The sequence below is a fragment of the Hemitrygon akajei genome, chromosome 5, assembly GCF_048418815.1.
Source record: "Hemitrygon akajei chromosome 5, sHemAka1.3, whole genome shotgun sequence".
Classification (NCBI taxonomy): domain Eukaryota; kingdom Metazoa; phylum Chordata; class Chondrichthyes; order Myliobatiformes; family Dasyatidae; genus Hemitrygon; species Hemitrygon akajei.
This window is the reverse complement of record NC_133128.1, coordinates 63,531,542-63,546,292: the sequence shown is the minus strand read 5'-3', so window position 1 is coordinate 63,546,292 and position 14,751 is coordinate 63,531,542. Positions and strand designations below refer to the sequence as shown.

The 14,751-nt window shown below is 40.9% G+C and overlaps 1 protein-coding gene across 2 annotated transcripts in view; it reads right to left on the bottom strand.

The window, feature by feature from the left end:
- Positions 1-1,412, bottom strand: part of LOC140727831 (interleukin-1 receptor accessory protein-like 1) — a 1,400,327-nt gene extending 1,398,915 nt beyond the window's left edge. Inside the window, exon 1 of one of the 2 annotated variants that reach the window (XM_073045632.1) lies at positions 325-1,412. The gene's annotated coding sequence lies outside the window, so the exon portion shown is untranslated. The remainder of the gene's footprint in view (positions 1-324) is intronic. The other variant, XM_073045631.1, reaches the window with a different exon arrangement.
- Positions 1,413-14,751: the final 13,339 nt, after the last annotated feature.

Genomic DNA, 14,751 nt, shown 5'->3' with positions numbered 1-14,751 from the left:
GAATATTTTGTCTAATCCGTATAGTATACCAAAATTTCGCTTTGTATTTCGAAGTGAGTACGTGTTTGAAAATATGGTCTAATATCATAAAATTAAAGACAACACACATCCGTCCACTGCGAACTTTACGACAATCTTAAAAAGCAAACCCTGGCCACAGGCAGCACATACAGTACACTATAGCATAACGTCTGCAGTAACTTACAGTGAGTCGGGTAGGGGTAACTGCATTATAGTGCGATAGTCTGAAAGCTGGCTACTGGGAGGGTGCAGCTACAGCAAAATGTGCGGGACCTTATGCAATAGGTGTGAATTAAGTCTTACCTTAAAACCTAGTGAAATGCTGCGCTGGTCCCGATGTCAGTAAATGATACCTTTGAGCATTCCAGCGCCTCTCATCAAACCCCGCTCCTTAAAATACCGCGAGCCCCTTCACAAGCGAGCCAGATTCATCGCCAGGCAGATACTTCCACAGGCACTTGCTTTTCCCCTCTCGAGATCACAGGCGTATGTGTCCTAGAAGTGCCCAGTTCAGTCGCAGTCAGCGCGACCCAAGTGTGGGGAAGAGATGGACTGCGAAGATAGTGACAGACTTACAGAGACAAGTCCGCAAGCTCTATGACAGGGCGTCGCGACGGCAGAAGGGAAGGTGCATTCTCCTTTCCGACCATCCCATGGTACGACTTCACGCTTCAAAAGCACAAAAAACGGAGTGAATAAAATACGTATATACAGATGTACGGCTGCAAAAGCAGATTCCGTATTCTCCGCTCCCACTACAGCGGGAATACACCGTGATCGGCGGTGCAACAGTGTCTCCCAGGTCCTTACACCCGTCGCTGCTCAATAATCCCAATTTTCAAGGGAACGGGCAGCAGCTGCCAAATGTGCAACCGTTGATTAATCACCAACGTCGTTCTGAGTTGCAGAGCAAAAGAAGAAATCCTACATTTTAATAGCGGTCCCTGTATAGAACTCCTGCTTAATGACAAAATGCTTCCAGCTAACTGCGCGTTAACTGCCGCCCATTGGAGGTTCCGGAGGCCAATGACGCCGAGCACCGTTCAGTACAGCTCCAATAAACTGAAGAGTCGTCGGGCGAATCTCACCGAGCCTTGAACGGAGAGGCAGCTCACCAGACAATAAGTGCACTCTTAATTCTTTGACTGGGTTCTTTTCAACACATTTTTTTAAATAACCACTCCTGTCCACCTCTCTACCTCCTCATACAGCGGGGTCGCCACAGCGTGAAGTCCCTAGGAAAAGTTTGCTCGCGGCTGCAGATGAACCAAGAGGCCGCTATAGACCGAAAATAAATGCGATCAGAATTTCGATGAAGAGGCATTCACGAGATGAAAGGGCTCTCAGTGGGGAAATCCGTTCTGTTTACAGACTCTGCCACAGAGGCGCAGTCTGTGAAGGGAGAGCGAATCGTCAAAACCTGCCACTCATTACAGGAGGTAAATGTAAAGGAGGCTGCAGCCAATGTTCCATGCAAACGACGCCAGCTTCATCTACGTACATTTTATGTCGTGTATAGGGAAGATACGATTGCCCATTTTCATATTCATAATTCACCAAGCGAAGGCTAAATCAACACGCTAGGGAGGTGATATTAAAATATTAGTTGATGTGGCATTCTCTGACAAACTAAACCTGTCATTTTATTTCATGACACGGTGCACCTGTAAACACGCGAATAAATTAATGGATAATTGAACCCCAGTGATTATTTGTATCTCTTTTTTTCTGTTTTAACTAAGTGGAACTGCCAACAACATAGGCAATGATACAATTAAAGATCCTTGGGTTTTAGGTGTCAGCAGCAAATAAGCGGCGGGGATCCGAGTGCGTGCATAGTGACCTTTCCAGCAGAAATCACCCGCGCACAATCGCCTCCTTTTAATTTTACTTTTGATCAACTTTAATCTGTAGGGAAATGTAAAATATTAGTGATTCTTGTAACTCCGAGCAGGCTTTTCCAGTCAGTCTGATGACCTTTCAGTGGCATCCTTTTCCAAGGCGGTGCTAATTAAGCAAACAAGGTAAAAATGTTTAAATTGATGTGCAATGGTTTGCAGGATAAGGGGGTCATTGTCAGGTGTGGATTCAGGTTGTTTGGCAGGAATGAAGAATCGATATCTTGCCAAGTGTGGGATGTTGAAAAGAAAATCTCACGGGGGTGGGGGTGTGGTTTCGCATCATCCCCCTTCCTGAGATTTGCACAATTAACCGAGAAACAAGTGGAATTTAGCAGGAAATCGACGCATGGTTACCTTGGGAAATTGCCAGCCAGGGAAGTAACTGATACCTGCAAAGAGCCGACAGCACCATGTTAATAGTGGGACTCGCGGGGTTGCTCGCACACCTGGAGTTAATACGCTGTAACTTGTGCGGGTTTTTTTTTGCGTGGGGTGCCTGGATCGGGGATATGGGAAGAGAGAACGACAAGAGGTTGAAATACAGCCAGCCCATTTCGAGGAGCCTTTAGAGACTTTTTAAAAGTTGTTTCCTTCCACTATGGCAATTGTCATAATTTAAATTACACAGCGGACGGAGCGCTTTTAATCCCCAGTTATTTGTGTGATATGTATGAAAGCAGTGACTGGGTGAAGGGTCTCGGCCCGAAATGTCGAATGTACTCTTTTCCATAGATGTTGCTTGGCCTGAGTTCCTCCAGTATTTGTGTGTGTGTGTTGGTCTTATTTGGGAGTGTAGGTCTTCAGCAGCTTGGTTGAAGCCACAACAGTTATTGAGCACTGTAACACAGAAACGGCCCATGTAGTCCTTGGTGTAGTTTTCTGCCGGTACACATCTACCCGCACTCGGGACACAGGCTTCCACACCTCCTACTCTCATACCTATCCAAACACAATTGAACCCGCTTCCACCACCTCGACTAGAGCTCGCTCCACAGGCGCACCGCCCTTTGAGGGAAGAAGTTCCCCCATAGATATTGAACCTTTCCCTCTGAACCTACAAACCTCTAGTTTTAGTCTTGCCCAACCTGTGGGCGGGCGGGGATACCTGCACGTATAGTATTCACCTTATCCAAACTCATCAGAATTGTGTATACTTCATAAGATCTTACCAGAAAATAAAGTCCTAACCTATTTAACCTATCCCTTTAACTCAAGTCGTGGAGTCCTTTAATTTTGTGTGTTAATACGAGGCGTAGACGACGGTGGAAGAATAGATAGTATTCTTAAGGTTTCATATGAAGTGTCCATATGATTCTTGCGTGATCTAAGGACTTTGTAGTTTAATGGCTTTATGTGTTTTAATGTGTTCATGCTAATTGAATAATGCATCTCGCCAAAGAGATATAAAATATTTGCTAATAAATGTTTAAAAATATTACAATATGTTTAAACAATAATTCTCAAAACCCCCAAAGACTTTCCATCTATGCAATCTAAGAAAACCTGCAGAGTGAGGGTGAACAATTTTCCATTGGGTTACTTTAATTTGGGGGAAGGCAAGTATATTCATATATATGCAAGTGCTGTGATGCTTAGAGATTTTTCTGACATTGCCAATTATTTCTGGACCTGTGCTTATGGATTGATGGACATGTACTTGGATAATGCAGAGGAGAGCTCCCTTCACAGGACGGGCAGTCTCAGAGCTGGACCTAATGTTGCACAATGACCTGCAGAAAACAAGGATGGTTGTTCTTAGTAAAGCTCGAACCCAGATTCCTGCTAGTATTGTTAGTGCTTTGCAGGTTCACACAAGTTAAGTACATGAGTGCTGCACTTCTAAATATGAACCTTTCACCAATTTTCCATTAGATTGGAATTGATTTGGTGACTTCATTAGCTGTGAAATTTCTTTAAAATTCAAGGAGTAAAGTAGAATCTATATTATTATCTGCATCTCTTACCGTAGAGCTCTCTAGGACAGGAATGGTGTGTATGTAGTGTACAGGTAGAAAACACTAGAGTAAAATCAGTTATGTAAGGTTTGAGTAGTCAAGGTTTCCATTTTTTCATTATATTGCAATTAACATTAATTGATGTGAAATGCAAAGCCCTTGTGTCTATGATTAATTACACAGTGTCACTATTAACTATAATGTTAAACCATACCTGTTTGCTTCATTTTTGCACCCAAGATTCTGGGACATTCAGAAGCATATGCACTTTTCAAGAAGGAAAGCACAGTACTCTTTCAAAGAAAGTGTACTTACATAAAGCAAATCTATTTGTTTTTGGAGGAACGATAACATTAGGATGAGCATAAGGAGGTAGGAGTAAACACCTAACTAACTCAGTGTAAGAGCTTTGATAGAAGTCTTTTTGTACTGGAAACATGCATTTTTCTTTGTGAATTCCAACTAAAAGAGAAACATGTTATCTAATTTTGATACAATAAAATATTTGCAATGATTAATGGTTGCTTGAAATGGCACACTTTCAAAGCTGTATTTCCCAAAATGAGTTTGTGATCCTATAGTTAAACTGTGCAGAAAAGAGGAATTCATTAATATTTACCTTCCTCTTAATATGTGCATGAACCTTCTTCATTTCCAGACGGCTGTCAAAGGCATATGTTGCAGTATTAACTCAGTCAGTTATCTTTTTCATGAAGTTTCTGCCAGGATAGAACTTTTTAAGTACAAACAAACCCGGCCACCTTGATGCAGGACTGACAGCTGGTATCCTCCATGTGCCATGTTGGCAATCTTCCTGTCTGCCATTGCCACATCTTCATCTTTGTTAGGATGCTACCTTGCCTGATGTTATCATTCCCAGTCTGGTATGGTGAGTTTGGGTAGCTATGTGCTGTCTAATTAAGCTTTTCATATCAGTAACGTAGACCAGTTATAAGCAGGGACTTGGACTTTGGTTGAAAAGTTTAGTCCTGATGGCTCTCTATTCTGCCCGTTCAATAGTTATCCTCTGTTTTCCCATGAGAACACTGTTATGACTAATTCAGTTAATTCTTGGTTTGAAGTATTATTTTTAACATTGTCCATGAAGTCTACAGAGTTAATAGATATTAAATCAGACTTTCTTGATTTAATCGGTGCAATGCTACAAAGCAAGGGTGAAGTGGATCACCTTAGCTAACTTTCAATAATCTCATAGGTCCATTTCCTCCAGCTGATACTGTCAACACATTAGCATCTTACACTCTTTCACTGCCCTTTTTTTTGTCTCTGTTGTGTTCTCTTTCTGAAAAAGGCATTATGCCTTCCGTATACTGTCTTTGGAAGTTTCCCATCACTATTTTCCTATATGACTTTCCAAATACAGTTCTAACATAGACAAGAAGTGACTTATTGCTTAGTCCCTGAGGAATGTAACTTCTGATCAGCCTATCACTTTCCTTCTCCATATCTCTTTTTAAACGATGCTTCTCAAAATTTAGCATTCAAATAATTCTTAACAGTTCTATTCTGTTGTGATATTGTCAAAAAATCCAGAAAAATGACACCCATCTTTCCTACATTTATAAAATCAGAGCTTTTGTTTGTATCCACTCTTCCCACACAGTGTGAACAGCTCTCCTAAAGGGAAAGTGCATTTGAGTGCCAGATGTGGCAACTTGCCTTTCGTCAACTTCACATATCTGCAGCTCCACAGCTGCATCAAGGAACAAATCGGTTCTTTGGATATGCTAAGCCATCATTGAACCAATTCAGTTTTTGCCTCCTTCCTTCATCTCCCCTGCAAAGTGCTTCAAATTTAATGTGCAGCTGCAAATGTTTAAGAAGTTTAGCTCTGCAAATATTTTCAGGCCCTTTGCGACATAGTTGCTGAAATTACTGGGACAGCTCTTACCTTGTTATCTTAAGACTGCAAGTTTCCGAGTATGATAAGATGGACTCTTGATCTCACAATCTACCTTATTGCTTACCTGTACTGCTCTTTTACAGAAGCTATTACACTTTACTCTGCATTGTTATTGTTTTCCCTTGTTCTACCTCAAAGCACTGTGTAATGATTTACACAGTTTTTCACTGTATCTCGATGCATTCGACAATAATTACATAAACTGATCCCAATTCCTATTAGTGAAGTCTAAAGCTTTGCCTCATCTCAATATTTGTTGTTGATCCTCTATAAATAACTATATATGCAAATTTGTTTTGTTTTAACTTTAAAAACTTTTTATTCTTAACTTGTATAGTGTTTTCTTTATTTGTAAGATTCACATTGTCTTTTAGTTATTGCGCATTAAATTTAATCCACTCAAACACGTTTTAAGACCATTTGCCGGTATTAATATATAATGTAATAAAATATAGTTCCACAATATCAGCCTGGTATGTATTGCCACCTGTTTAAGAATATCTCTATTCACAGTTGTCAGTTACCAAAGTGGTCAATTATTTCAAATCTAAAGAGCAGTCAAGTTTTTATACATTTTTATTGGATCGATTTCTATGTGACAGCAGTCGATAAACAAATTTCACATTCAAGAATAAATTAAACTATTGGTGACTTGTCAACAGTAACTATTAATTTGAATTTAAATGTGTGGGTTATTGTGGTCTGCGATTGCTGAAGGCTGCCTCTGGCAAGGATTGCAGGGAGAGCTGAGGGATGACAAGCCATGGGAAAGCTGTTTAATAGTTGGGAGAGTTGAGTGAAGCCTGCTGGTGGGACTTGAGTCACTGACAGTTGCTCAATGACCATCAATTCTTTTTCAAATGTGTCAGCAATGACTGATGTGACTCCTCTGGAACTCTTAGATTCAACAGAGACTTGTTAAATATGGCCACTGTTTGTAAACAGGGCAAGGGATGATTAAATAAACTTCTTAACGTGTGGAGGAAATGATTGCTTCAATGGGAAGATGTTCAAATGGATCAGTAATCAAATGACTCTCAATGATCAATCCATACCTCAGTCCCACAATTCCCAATTTGTTTCCATTGTTTGCACTTCAGTATGTCAATTGAGAGGAAATCACCATTATAAAACTTATAAGAAAAGTGTAGCAAATATCTCATAAATATGAAATGTGTTGTATAAAATTCTTAAGTATTACAGAAAGCAGAATCTCAAATGAATACAGTTTATTCACTAATTCAGGTTTATTCAATAACTTTACACTCAGCAGCCACATTATCAGGTACCTTGTGTACCACTGTTAATAAAGTGACCACTGAGTGTATGCTCCTGGTCTTCTGCTACTGGAGCCCATCCACTTCGAGGTTCAGCGTGTTGTGCATTCAAAGATGCTCTTTTGCACGTAACTGTCACGTGCTTTCCTGTTAGCTTGAACCAGTCTGGCCATTCTACTCTGACCTCTCCAATTAACAAAGTGATTTCACCCACAGAACTGCCACTCTCTGGATGAGTTTCATTTTTTGCACCATTCTCTGTAAACTCTGGACACAGTTGTGTGTGAAAATCCCAGGAGATCAGCAGTTTCTGAGATACTCAAACCACGCCGTCTAGCACCAACAATCATTGCCCAGTCAAAGTCACTTAGATTACATTCCTTCCCCATTCTGATGTTTGGTCTGAATCTTTTGACCATGTCTGCATGCTTTTATGCATTGAGTTACTGCCACATGACTGGCTGTTTAGATATTGCATTAATGAGCAGATGTACCTAATAAAGTGGCCTTGGAGTGTAATTCATTATTTTAACTTATCCACAAATTCGGCTATTTGCACAATTCCTTAATAGGTAAACTTCTTGCCAGAAATAACAAGTGAATTGTGTGGTTAAAAATTGATGCAATCAGTTTCTGGCTTGCTTCATAGAATTCACGGAGTTGCAGAGCACAGAATCGGGCTCTTCTACCCTCTGAGACCACAATAACTATTAAAACCCATTTACACAAATCCCATTCTTACTTCTCCAACTTCCAATCCAGTCAGTTTCTTCCACTCACCTGCACAAAGGGGGCAATTTAGCATGACCTACTAACCTACAGATCACCACCCCACTGGGATGTGGGAGGAAACTGAAGACTGATGCGATCACAGCAAGAAGGTGAAAATTCCACACAGACAACACTGGTTTGAATCCATATGTCTGGACCCATGGGTACCTATAGTAAATGTGCCACTGTACTTTTGTTCGCATGCTTCCAAATGCTGATGAAAATGTCATTAAAAGAAAAGAACCCATTCATTTTAATATTATCTTCTGTAACCTAGACCAAAACTGGTCACACTCAGGTAAAATATCTACATTTATAGACAAACACAAAATGCTGGTGGAACGCAGCAGGTCAGGCAGCATCTATAGGGAGAAGCGCTGTCGATGTTTCAGGTCGAGACCCTTAGTCAGGACTGCCCGAAACGTCGACAGCGCTTCTCCCTATAGATGCTGCCTGACCTGCTGCGTTCCACCAGCATTTTGTGTGTGTTGCCTGAATTTCCAGCATCTGCAGATTTCCTCGTGTTTACATTTATAGACAACCTTTTTGCTCTTAAGCATGCTTCCGTGCTAGATAGATATCCATCCAGTGGGGATAATTTTGGTGTGCTTTTTTTCCCTCCACCTTCCCACAACAATACTGCCCTGAACTGTGACCTCCCCTGTGTATTAACATTAATTTTATTCCCTCCCTATCATCATTTGGGCTCTAAACTTATTTTTTTCTCATAGAAAGCAATTGGAAAAAAATGTCTTAAAGTAGTCCTGCTGAAGGGTCTCAGCCCAAAATGTCAACTGTACTCTTTTCCATAGATTTTACCTGGCCTGCTGAGTTCCTCCAGCACTTTCTGTGTGTTGCTTGGATTTCCAGCCTCTTGTTTTTAAAGTAGTGGATTTTTGGAACAGATTATATTCATGGGTCTGTTTTTTAGAAAGACATTGAGATGCATGATGGAAACAGTTAAAGATTTGATCCTGTTTCTACACAGACTTCAAACTACTGGCAGTTAGTAATTGGTCTCAGTAGTTCAAATGGGAGAGTGGACAAGGGAATGGCTGATGGAATTTTACTCGAAGAAATGTGATAAAATATATTTTGGGAAGTTAAACTTATGGCAGGATATACACAGTGAATGACAAGGCCTTGAGGAGCATTATTAAATAGCAAGTCCTTGGAGGAAAAATATATTTCCTGCAAGTGACAACACAGGTAGACAGAGAAGTGAAGAAGTGGCCTTTATCTGCTGAGGCATTTAGTACAAGACTAGGGATAGTTGTAAAAATTATTGGTTACTCAGACTCGGAGCACTGTGTGCAGTTCTGGTTGCCAGGCAATAGAAAGGATGTGATTAAGTTAGAAAGGGTACAGAAAAGATTGACAAGAATGCTGCCTGGACGAGAAGGCTTGAGTACAAAAAATAGATTGGATAGGTTGGGACTAGTTTCCCTGCAGTAAAGAGGCTGAGGGGTGACCACATAAAGTTTATAAACTATTGAGGCCATAAATAGAGTAGATAGTTGCAGTCTTTATTCCAGGGTAGAGGAGTCAAAACTGGAGGGCATAGGTTTAAGGTGAGAGGGGAAAGATTTAAAGGTGATGGAGGGACATCTGTTTTTCACAGAGGGTTATGGATATGATGCAATGAGCTGCTGGAGGAAGTGGTAGAGATGGGTACAATTCAACATTCAAAAGGCAAGAACATGGATAGGAAATGTTTAAGGGTTATAGGCTGAATGCAGCTAAATGGGATTGGAAAAGATGAGCATTTTGGTTAGCATGGTCAATGTGGACTGAAGGGCCTGTACTCTTGCAGTATAACACTATGAATCTATGGAATGAGTTCACAAAAAAATAATCTTTTGTAGATTTAGCACAGTTTAATTGATCATGTAAAGATTCCTTCCTCAAATTGATAAATGAACCACTTAGAAAGGTGGCACATTAATGTTTTGACCATATGACATAGATAATTGTGTAGACTTCAAATCGATATTAAATTCATGTGTTAATGTTATTCACTGTAACTTCCACCATCTCCATCGGGATCCCACCACCAAGCAGATTCCCTGCACTCGCCCCCCCCCCCCCCCACACTTTCTGCTTTGCATACGGATTGCTCTCTATGCAACTCCCTTGTCCATTTGTCCCTTCCCACTGATCTCCCTCCTGGCACTTATCCTTGCAAGCAGAACAAGTGCCACACCTGCCCCTACACCTCCTTCCTCACTACCATTCAGAGCCCCAAACAGTCCTTCCAGGTGAGTCTGTTGTTGAGTCTGTACCGTATCCGGTGTTCCGGTATATTGAACTGAATTGACTTTATTATTTACAGCCTTCATATACATGAGGAGTAAAAATCTCTACATCTCTGTCTAAATGTGCAATTTATAGTAATTTGTAATAAATAGTATTACAACAGGACAGTCAATATAACATAGGAATACAATTGAATCCACATGAATTAATCAGTCTGATGGCCTGGTGGAAGAAGCTGTCCCGGAGCCTGTTGGTCCTAACTTTTACATTGCAGTACTGTTTCCCAGATGGTAGCAGCTGGAACAGTTTGTGGTTGGGGTGACTTGGGTCCTTAGTGATCCTTCAGGCCCTTTTTATACACCTGTCTTTGTAAATGTCCTGAATAATGGGAAGTTCACATCTACAGATGCACTGGGCTGTCCGCACCACTCTCTGCAGAGTCCTGTGGTTAAGGGAGGTCCAGTTCCCATACCAGGCAGTAATGCAGCCAGTCCAGAGGCTCTCAATTGTGCCCCTGTAGAAAGTTCTTAGGATTTGGGGGCCCATAACAAACTTCTTCAACTGTCTGAGTTGAAAGAGGCACTGTTGTGCCATTTTCACCACACAACTGATATGTACAGACCACGTGAGAGCCTCAGTGATGTGGATGCTGAGAAACGTAAAGCTGTTCACCCTCTCAGCCCGAGATCCATTGATGTCAATAGGGGTTAGCCTGTGTCCATTCCTCCTGTAATCCACAACCAGCTCCTTTGTTTTTGGGACATTAAGGGAGAGGTTGTTTAATTGACACCACTGTCAAGCTGATGACCTCTGCTCTGTAGGCTGCTTCATTATTATTTGACACTAGGCCAATCAGTGTAGTATTGTAAGCAAATTTAATTAGTAGATTGAAGCTGTGGGTGGCAACACAGTCATCTGTGTTGAGGGTCAGAGGGGCAGAGGTGAAGGAGCCCACTCTACCACCTGCTGGTGATCTGAAAGGTAGTCCAGGATCCAGCTACACGAGGCAGGGTGAAGGCCGAGGTCTCCGAGCTTCTTGCTGAGCCTGGAGGGAATTACGGTGTTGAATTCTGCAATGTAGTCCAAGAACAGCATTCTCATATAAGTGAGAACATCGGTGAGACCCAATGTAAATTGGGAGACTGCTTCGTCGAGCGCCTGCACTCCATTCACGAGAAAAAGAGGAACCTGCCATACATTTTAATCCACTTCCCATTCCCATTCCGACACATCAGTCCATGGCCTCCTCTACTGCTGCGATGAGCCCACACTCAGGCTGGAGGCCAACACCTTATATTCTGTCTGAGTAGCCTCCAACTTGATGGCATGAACGTTGATTTCTTGTACTTCCGGTAATGTGCCCTTACCTCTCTTTTCACCATTCATCATTCTCATTTTTCCCTTCCCACCTTATCTCCTTACCTGCCCATCGCCCCTGTCCTCCCCAGTACTCCTCCTCCTCATCTTTCTTCCATGGCCTTCTGCCTTCTCCTATCAGACTCCCTCTTCTCCAGCCCTGTATCTCTTTCACCAATCAACTTCACAGCTCTTTACTTCACCCCTCCTCCCTCCAGGTTTCATCTATCACCTTGTGTTCCTTCCTTTCCTCCCCCCCTCACCTTCTTACTTTGACTTCTCATCTTTTTTTCTCAATCCTGACGAAGGGTCTCAGCCCGAAGTGTCGACTACTTTTTTCTGTAGATGCTGCCTTGCCTGCTAAGCTCCTCCAGCACTCTGTGTGTGTTTCTTGGATTTCCAGCATCTGCAGATTATCTCTTGTTTGTTAATATCTGCTCGAATTACTCTCTGTCATATCAGATCAGTAACAATGTATGCTAAAGCAGTGGATTTACAATCAGTTTTCTGAGTGCCTTCTTCGCAGACTTCTCTGTATTTTTTCCTGTATTATCATTGTTTGCAAGCACCTTAGAGAATATACTTTTAGTACCATTAACCACTTATTCCACCAATCTCAAAGAAGTTGATTTTATTGCCATCTGGTGGATACAGTTAGGATTTGGTCTCCGATTTTGCAATAGTTGAGGATCAGTTGATTGACAGTTATGCAATGTTAAGTTGGATGCTATAGAAGTTAATGAGTCTTACAAAATTACTCTGACAATGTCACCCATAGCTGCAACACAATTGGAAATTGTGACCAAGCACCACTTTGAATTATTGATTAATCCAAGTGAATCTGATCAGAACTTTTGCTTTGTATATTCATCCATGGTGAAACAAAGCAGTTGAATGATCAATGTTTATTCAAGTCTTGCTAACATATTCTCAGTCCACATTCAAAGAAATTCAAAAAGACAATATCTAGAAGCACAGTTTTGCTCAATTCCTGTAGAAAAATGACAATGCATATACCACCAAGTCGTATTGTAGATTAAGATGTCAGGAGTAAGTGCTTTCATCCATCAGTAGGGAATGCCCATATTACTTAACTGAATAATTGCTATTGCAGTATCTAGGTAGACATCTATGACAAAACCCGGCATTCCTTTGTGAAACACCAGAGGCAATTTTTGCCTGCATGTCCTGATCTAATTATCCCCTGCTATTTAATTGACTTGAAGACTGTATTTGGCCTTGATGCCCTATATGCAATGCTTTGGGAGAACAACTCAGCACTGTATATAATTAAGACTTTCTACTAGAGAGTGTGGCAGTAGTATAACCCCTTTCAAAGGTACTGTGTCTGAAAATATGCCTTCCTCACAAAGGTCAAACCTTCACAGAACAACATGAAGTGATTGCTCAAGTTACATCTTAACTTTCATGTTACTAATTATTATTCAATGGCTGGAACACAGTGAAGACTAAGGGAATAAGTAGCCAACAGAAAACACATTGTAATTTGCTGTTTAATCTAAAATAGTTCAGATAGTATGCAGCACAAATTGATCACTCAGGTTGCTCAGATCATTGCCAGCAATTGCCCTTTTAAAATTTTAGATCAGCAAGAAGTGTTTGGAACTGTCTGCCAGTATGCACCTGTGGCTTTGTGTCTCTCTGGTGCAAAGGGTACAGCAAGCACTGTGCTGCCAGTGCACCTGTAAGGAGCGATTATTCCCTCTAAGTACATCTTATACTCAAATCTGGCATCTGCTCCTTCCATTTACATCATAAAGAATAAACATTAATGATGCAAATGTGAAAATGCCATACGTGATAAAATTGTATACTTTTATTTTAGTAATAAATAAGCAACCTGTCTTTTTGCAAGGTTCTCCATATCCTGAGATCTAAATGAAACAATTACAGAAAGTGGAAAAGATTCATTTTCTTTCTTGTAAATTACATTATCACAGTGAGATCAAAGGCAACAAAATCTAAATCCAGTTACAGGGAGGGAGAAGATGGTGTGCTTGATCAAAAATGGTCCATTCTATTAACTCATTACCATGAGGTAAAAAGAGCCATAAACACTAAAAGCATCTTTTCTGACCTGCAGTAACCATTGAAGGAACCCCAAAATTTTCAGTTACATCTTATTTACGGAGAATCAAAATGAGTTTGTTCCTACTCTTCCCATTTATTTAGCACACACTTAGGGCAGCCACCGCACTCCTCCCAAATACAGCACTAAAATCAAAGGTGGGTGAATTAATCAAACACTTACCCTGATTCTGTTTAGTGCTATTTACCCAGAGAAAAATAAGTCTTCTGATGGCAGACTGATCAAGGCTTTTTCTGATATGCTGTCAAATTAGGTTGAATTGGATGGCAAATGAGTGCATGAATAAGCTTTGAATGATTTTGGCCTTCCAAAAGATCAAGCCTTTCAGTTCTTCATTCTTTGATGACTTGCTGTTCTTTGCATCCTGGTTGCCTTAAGCTTTATCGTTAAAAGGTCTCAGGAAATAGAGATTGAAAATCCATTTGAGGAAAAATTCATAAAGGATGTCCGAAAGAAGCCAGTAGTGAAAAAAAAACTGCTTCGGTATAGAATAGATTCAAATGAAGGTTGGAAGGTACCTTCATATTAGAAATGTTGCATTAATGTGAGGTCGGTGAGATTATGAACCTTTCTTTGACATTGTACATGGACTATTGGTCACACCAACTTGATTCCCCAGATTCCAACAAATCCTCTGTCATATTCAGCTTTATACATGGAGTACATCTAGGGGAAAAGTGACTTTTTTTGCATACAACGTAAGAATAGAAGAAATAGGAGCAGGAGTAGGCAATATGACCTATCGCACCTGCTCCACCATTCAATAAAATCACGGCTGATCTGATCATGGACTCATCTCCACCTACCTGCCTTTCCCCCATAACCTTTAATTTCCGTACTATGCAAAGATTTATCCTTGCCTTGAATATATTTACTGATGTAGCCTCCACTGCTTCATTAGGCAGAGAATTCCATAGATTCACTCTTTGGGAAAAGCAGTTCCTCCTCATTTCCATCCTAAATTTACTCCTCCAAATCTTGAGCCTATGTCCCCTAGTTCTAGTCTCACCTACCAGCGGAAACAACTTTCCTGCGTCTACCTTATCTATCCCTTTCATAATTTTATATGTTTCTATAAGTTGTTCTTTCATTCTTCTGAATTCCAGTGAGTACAGTCCCAGGCGACTCAATCTCGCCTCAAAGATTAACCCCCCCCCCCCCCCCCCATCTCTGGAATCAA